The following is an 8,166-nucleotide window of genomic DNA, read 5'->3' on the forward strand; positions in this document are numbered from 1 at the left end:
AACACGTGGACAGTATGAGATTAAGGCTTGTACCAGATATGACCTAAGTGCAAGTGGGAGCTGTTAGACAGTGTATGCCCTTAACTCCAATCAGATTGATGTACAGATCCATTTATTGTAAATGAGTGAACGTACATAATTGATTCGTGTTATAATGGTGTGTTTCTATGTAATTACCCTTAAACTAGACACTTATGAGACTCATGTTAGTTTAGAATGTTCTTAGCCATTGGATAAACTTGGGAAAGTTTATCCTGCTAAGGCTGACACTGATGTGCTGTCAAGAAGGTTGGGGCAGCTTGTCTTAGCTGTTAGGGTTAGACCCAAAGCACATGTGTGTTTATTTAAAACACTGAACCCAGACCAATTTCTAGTTATGCCCTGGACTTTGGAGACTGGTGGGCAAAATTGGAAAGTTACATAACCCCTAGACTTGATTATGGTACTGCACTAAGTGCTGGATTGGGCTCTTTGATATGCCAATCTATGAGATTCTTTGGGGGTCAAAACCTAGGTATGTTGGGGCAGTCTGAGAATTCACTTGAGTGGGTGGTCATAGAAACATGATCAGCCCCTTTGTCGGATAAAGTGAATGATCGGGACTGCACTTTCTTTAATAGAAACCAAAACTGCCAGTAATCGATTTCAATTATATATATATATATATCGAGTAGAGAGTGCAAAATTGCACCTTGTAACTAGGGGAGAGGTCTTTCCCTATCGGGCAATATTTGATCATTATGACCTGAGAGGTTAAATGTAAGAGACCACTTAGGGCTATTTACCTAATGGGTTATATCTTACTTAAGTCCATTGTCCTTGGGCCTTCATAGAATGGCTGGACTCAAGGATCATTTAATGTAAATGTTGGGCCCATTAAGATCCAATATTGATGGACTTAGGGGTTTATTGTACTTGACAGTGAATTCAGCCAGACCTTTTCACAGAGGTTGGGTTAAACCCTTGTGGGCTTATGTAAGGTCGTCGTTGGGGTTCCACACCATACAAAGTGAATCAAATGGGCCAGCAATTACTTAGGGACGTGAGCCACTTGCTTAATGGGCCTAAAGCTCATGATTAATAAGATTAATCAAGATGTCACATGACTACTTAAGCTGTCATGTGACATGGGGTGAATCTAGGTATGAAGCACTTAATCTTATAAGAAGATAATGTCTATCTCTAAAGAAAGTCCAAATCTGATTTAGATATGAATTATAATTAGCTTAGGAGATAGCTCCATAAGAGATTATAAAAGAGGAGGGGGTGGACCAGTCTAAGACAACTTCATATTTTTGTAGTTTCTCTTCCTCTCTTCACCCTTTTTTTCTCACAGTTTTCTCCCAGTTCGACTACAACTTTTGGATTGATAAAGATCAGTTATTTCTCTCAGATTTTTTCAAAAAAAATTCAGAGAAATCTCTTGCTCACCTCCCTTATTCGATCTAAGGTGTTGGATCACAGTTTTGCTGAAAACTGTGTTGCTGAATTGGCTTTAATTCAAGCTGCGCCATCTTCAGTGGAAGCAGGTTTTGGTACTTTCTTTGGGGGTGAACTACCACTTTGGGAGCTACATTTGTTGAATCTGTATCAGGCATACTTCTCCCTTTTCTATTGGTTTCAAATTTGGTCCGGTTTCGGTGCAAGAACGATCATAGAAAAAGTAGTTTTTCTAAAAATGAGAATACGTTTTTCAGAAGGGTAAAAGAAATTTTTGAAATTTCGTCCAACCATTCAGCATGGTTCGGCCATCCATATGATAAATTTCCCCTTCCTTCATCGTGTACACTTTTAGATTCATTAGAGGACAAGCTTTTTAAGCCCTTAGATTGAATCTTCAAAGAAAAGAATTAAAGGATTTCTCGTTGAAAAGAGATTAAATCTCAAAGATTTGTCTCCCATTTTATTAAATATCAAAGAGTTGATATTTGTCATATTTTTTTTTTGTTTTTGGATTTCTAGGCAAGAAATTTTCTTTAAAGATTCAATCTGAGGGCTTGAAAATCTTGTTCTCTAATGAATCTGGAAATGTTCATGATCAAAGAGTTGGTGAAGTTTCCTCCTGAACTGGTGCTTATAGGTCTTATAGTAGTTACACCTTGGAGGTCTCTTGTGATTTGGAAAAAAGGTGAGGAACTCTGAGACTTCTGCTAATAAAAAATTCTGGAGGTCTTCTATAAATGGAGGTCACTAGAGCTTTCTTCTTGTTCTCCCAAAGATCTCTTGTGAGTTGGAAAAAAGATGAAGAACTCTGAGGCTTATGTTGATGAAAAACTCTAAAAATCTTCTGTAGATTGAAGACTTTGGAGCTTTCTTCTCTTCCCTTTCTTTCAAGGTGAGTTTAGACTTCTCCTTCTCTTGAAATTTATATGTATTAATTTCTTTATTCACCAACTTGCTTTCTTTACAGAAATCTTAATTGGAGCGGTGGTAATTGCCATAGCTTTCTTGCCTTTAGATGTTTTTTTTTTTTTTGTCCTTATTCACCTCCTTCTTTGTCTTCTCTTTGTAAGGTTTAACGGTCCCCACGGGCAGCTATACTAATTTCCATGTCATGTGCTCTGGTGGCTAACTCCTCAAAGGTGCATGACTTAATGACCTTGAGAATGTAGGCTAGGCCCCAATACATCCCTTGAATGCATGTGTCAATAGAAGAGGCTAAAGAGAGCTTATCTTGAACATTAAGCGACAAGTTCCTCAAACACTTTATGTACTCTATCACAAGTTCATTTTTCCTCTGGCGGGTGTTGGTAAGCTCAAACATGTTTACTACATGGCAAGTGTTGTAAAAACGATTAATGAATTCTCGTTCAAATTGATCCCATCTATCAATAGAGCAAGGTTTAAGGTCAATGTACTATTCAAAGGCATTTCCTTTGAGAAAGCACACAGACTATTTTACTAGTAGATCTTCAAATGTGCTAGCATTGTTGCAAGTTTCAATAAAATGGGCAATTTGTTGTTTAGGATTTCCTTTCCCATCAAATTGTTGAAACTTTGGTTAGCTCGTATCCAACTGACATGGCCACTTGAGCTCCTCCATACTAGGCATGAATGGTGCTAGTTATCTTATCTTGCAGCTATTTAACCTAGAGTGAGGCAACATGGACTTGTGTTAAGTTTGGTGAATTCCTTGCATGTATTGTATATGATGATGTTGATTGGTCTAATCTTCATCATGAAACTCTTTTTGAGGGGTAAATCCTAGAGGGCATGAAGAACTTGTACCCTGCATGTGCTGAACCTGTTCCAATCGATTCATAAGTGATGCAATATGGAGATCCTTCTCTTCATTGCTCTCATTAAGTTTTGCAATTAAATCTTGTAAAGCTGCAACTTGTTCATCTAGAGTCATGTTGCCTTTCATCATTACTGGCATCATTGAAGTGTAAGAATGACTTTCAAATGATGCTTTTCCTTAAGGTGTGGACCTTGGAGGCTTGAATGCCATGGTAGAGGCATCATTAGGAGTAGTTTCAAGATCTGAGCTTTATCCTTGTGAAGATGCAAATAAGTTTGATTGTCTTCTTGGCCCTAGTGAAGCAAGAGAGATTACAGGCCTCCTAGGAGGACCTTTGCCAAAGATAGGCTTTTTCTTATTGGTGGGATCTTCCCCAAAAATTGAAGGTTCCCTAGACAAAGGAGTTTTTTGCATCTCAGCAAGAGCTTACTCCATCATTCTAGCCTTTGCCCTAGTCATATAGCCAAAGTGTTGGATGTTGAGATTTGGGTTAACCCCACAAGTCATCTGAGGGTTAACGGTTATTGGTTTACCACTAGTAGCTTTGAAGATGTCTTTCTTCGAGGCCATTGAGATGACAAATATCAAATCTTTCATATTTAATAAAATGAGATACAAATCTCCCAGGTTTAATCTCTATACAATATGAAAACCTTTGATTCTTTTATTTGAAGATTTAATTTGAGGGCTTAGAAGGCTTGTTTTCCGATGAATATGAAAGTATGCATGATCCAATAGTTGATGAAGCTTCTCCCTGAACCAGTACTGCTTATAGATTTTGTAGTAGTTGTACCTTAAGGGTATCTTGTAGAGAAGTACTAAGGATTTTTTGAGTTGGTGAAGAACCCTAAGGCTTCTGCTGATGAAGAACTTTGGAGTTTTTATGGAGGTCTCTAGAGCTTTCTTTTGTTCTCCCAAAGATTTTTGTGAGTTGGAAAAAAAAGGTCATTTCTCTATGAATGAGAACCTTTTTATAGAGGTGGATTAAGAGAGTCTTAATTGGTCTCAATCTTCTTGGTAAAAGCTTATCTGTTAGGCTTCAACCAATCAGCTTTAACTTATGGGGCCCACGTGATAAGGTTTTCTCCTTATCTACTTATCTGTAGTGTTATCTACTTATCTACTTATCTTGAACATGATTTGCTTAACCTTATTTTTTATCTAGATTTTTTTCTAGATAACTTTGGGAGTTTAGGGACTCTTTTAGTGGGTCTCACTTGAATCCATTAAATCTAGACTTTGATCAAGGCCCATTTAATTTAGACTTGAGTTTCTTGTGAGTTTGGGCTTCCATCTTGGATATGCAAATTTAGTCCATTTAAGATGTTTCCATGTGGCACAAAAATTTTATGTGCCTAGAGGGCCATTCCAATTCCAATTGTTTGGTTGGGTAGAATTGAAATCCCATTCCCATTCCGGGTGAAATGGTATTTGTCTTTCCCTTGCGAATGACATCCCATTCCAGCTGGTTCCAATTACCATTCTGATTCTTATCTGAATCAAACAGATCATAGGAATAGACCCTTCTAATTCTCACTACGAACCAAATGGGCCCTTGGTGTTTCTATGCATATCCAGATTTTTCTGCCATTGTGTCCATGCTTATCCAAAGCATAATGCAATATATATTCATTGCAATAAGCGTTTAGAGGGCAGTTTTGGGGAATTTGCCGTAAACCACAAAAAGAAGTTTATTATTTTAAAAGGGGCTGAAACATATATTATCAAAACGAAAAGATCTGCACTCAAAGTTGAACTGGGTAAAATTTTGTATCTGGTTCACTGCGAATAAACAAAGCATTAAAAAAATATGGCAGAGTATCTAATCAGAAGAATTAATTGTAGAAAACCAAAATAAAAGCCTAGTCCTAACAAACTTATTTCACTATATAATAGTGGGTTACAAACTTCTAGATTAGACCCTAAATACCTGAACTAAATGAACAAGCGAATTATCCATATGAAGGCATTTGGTAACAGGCATCAATTTGCCAATTTGGATTGCTTATCTTGCCACATCAGCTAATTGGACAAATCACTCTAAAAAATTTCAGTTCATCAAAATATCCACAAGGGATTGGTCACTCATAATTGCCACATCAGCTAATTTCGATTTCTTATCTTACTAATTACTTTTTGTCTTGCACTTGTGAGTTGCAGTTGAGCAGAAATAGTATATCATTAATTAATTAATGTAATTTTAACTTTATGAAATTAACTGTATATTATTTTCTTTGAAAGATAACTGTATATTGTGATAAGTAGCAACTTAAGAAACTGGGATTCTGGGAGCATTTAATTAACCATTACAAGGCGGGGCTTTTGTTTGAATGTTACGATGGAAAATTGAAAGTGACCCCTTGGATTTTGGAATATGGAAGTGGAATGGCAAGAAGTCCTAGAAAATAGAAATTAGTAAACTACAGTTATAAAAGAAAAAAATTCCACTTCTCTTTTCCTGTTTCTCGTTTTTCTCTCTTTCATTAATGAAAATGTTTTGACTAAATTAAAGAAACAAAACACAAGGTTTTACGTAGGGGTGCTAAAGGTATTCGATATAATCGAATTAAATTTGGACAATTGAATTCAGATATCTTGTTCATATCATTTAAGTAATTAAATCGAATTCAGATATGGCCTGAGTTGATTCAATAAATATTTAAATTTGACCAATTATTTAATTCTTATGTATAATATATAAATTATTTAGATATTTTATATAATTTATATATGCATTTAATATTGTAATTATATAAATAATTTATATGTTTATAACCTTAATATAAATAAAATATTTATTAATTACCTAAAATAATTAATTGATCGAATTCGAATCAAACCAAATATTCAAATATTAAATCGAATTCAAATTCGAACATTAATTTTCAATATCCGTCAGATATCAAATTCTCTAATCGGATTTAAATTTAAATATTGCTTAATTCGATTTAAATTCAATCCGTGTAGGCGTGTACACACCTACTTCTACCATGCTTACACTTCAAACCAATGGAAAAACTACGTTTCTTGGTTGCATGGACTGATGCTTTCGGACTGATAATTGCTCTCTCATTGAAGGTATGATTAGCCTAGAGACTATTACTCTAATTTGTTCACATTTACAAATCCTCACCTTTCTCATCTCTTTGACTCTTCCGATTGATGTTTTACCAACTCAAGTTCCGGAGGAAGAGAATGCTTCACTTTATAAAAATCCTCATTGAATTCAAGAAATTAATGCCAAGTCAAAGGTTTTGATTCTCAAATCCCGTTGCCACCAAGGTGGGGGATTAACGGAAAGGGGATGGACTGGACTACCCCTGTTGTGTAGCCCCATGAAGCCGAAAAAAAAAGTCAAAGGTTTTGATTCGCGGAAGTCAAGAGGTTGCTGATTTTCGGCCTATTATTATTTTTTGATGAGAAAGAGAAAAAGTGAAAAAATTCGGCATATTATTATATATATGGTTTTAAAAAATGATCAGAAAATGAGTTTGTTTTGGCCATCGGTTTCTGAGTTGATGGTTTGAATGGATGGCCTGATAAAATAATGAAAAAATAAAAAATAAAAAATAAATAAAAAACTGTTGAATGGATCGACAATTCGACCGCCCAAATCAATAAATTGTTGACTGATTCAACGGCTTTTAACCAAAGATTGAATTTGGAGTAAAATGAAACCGATTGCTTGGACAATTCCCAGGCCAAATGATTCAAAAACCATGATTGTATCTAAAACAGTCACCAAAATTACGTCAAGGCTGTTTGCTTTCTCCTTACCTGTTTGATTTATGCTCGGATGTCTTACCGCACCCTTTTGCTGACAAATTGTCTGCAGGGGAAATAGAAGGTGTTAAATTTGATTGAGCAGGCTTTAAGCTTAATGATTTATTATTTGCAGATGATATATTTATTTTTGCTCGATTGTAGAGAAGCATGACAAACATCTCAGAGACTTTCTTGAAACTCGTAGATAAACTGGATCATGCTAACTGATCAGTAAGCGGAAGATCATTGTAGAGAAGTTCAAAGAACAAACAGCAACTCTTGTCTCAAGCTAGGAATGGTGTATTGATTAAAAGTGTACTAGAATTAAACCATTCCTAATTATTTCTTAGCCACTTATTTGATTACAAAATTATATGTTTACTTAAAGAGTTGGACTACTCTATCAAGGAATTTGGAGGTTTGGGTTTTAGTAATATCCTCGACACCAGTATCATATGGAAGTTTCTTATTGTTGACATAAATATACTGGGAATGATCATTCGTTTTGGGCACATAATAAGTGGTCAAGCAAAGCAACCCCCTTGAGGGGTTTGGGGTTCTATATTTGCTGGGAAGATCATACATTAAAAGGGGCCTTCATTGGGTTGTTGGGAATGGAGAGAGGAACCCAGATGATGTTAGAGCAGTTGGAGTCAAGTACGATCAGCGAGAGTACCTAGCCACCCTTATATAAGGGTGTAAGTGGACCGATTTTGGATGGATTGGACGAACTAACATGACATATTGGATTGGACCAATCTGGTCCAAAATATTTATTAGATTGGATTGCACCTGGTCCATCTGTAATAAATTTATATTGGATTGGGTTGGATTAAGCCAATGTCTGGTTCATTGATATAATGAGATAAGAATATATGTATCAATGGACCGGTTTTGGGTTGAAGCCAATCTAAATCAAAGTGAATTTGAACAGACTGGACGGTCCAGACATTGAACTGGATCAGTCCAAATTGGTCCAACACATTCATTGGATTGGATTGGACCTGGTCCATTTATAATGGACTCACATTGGACTGGATCGGATTGGATCAAATCCGGTCAAATTATTGACACCCCTTCCCTTGTAGACCCAATTAATGGAGAGAGGAACCAAGCTTTCACTTTTATAAGATGAATACTCGCAATTCACATTTCTAATG

This window comes from Nelumbo lutea, chromosome 1 (genome assembly GCF_056320005.1).
Source record: "Nelumbo lutea isolate HS-2025 chromosome 1, American lotus-T2T, whole genome shotgun sequence".
Classification (NCBI taxonomy): Eukaryota; Viridiplantae; Streptophyta; class Magnoliopsida; order Proteales; family Nelumbonaceae; genus Nelumbo; species Nelumbo lutea.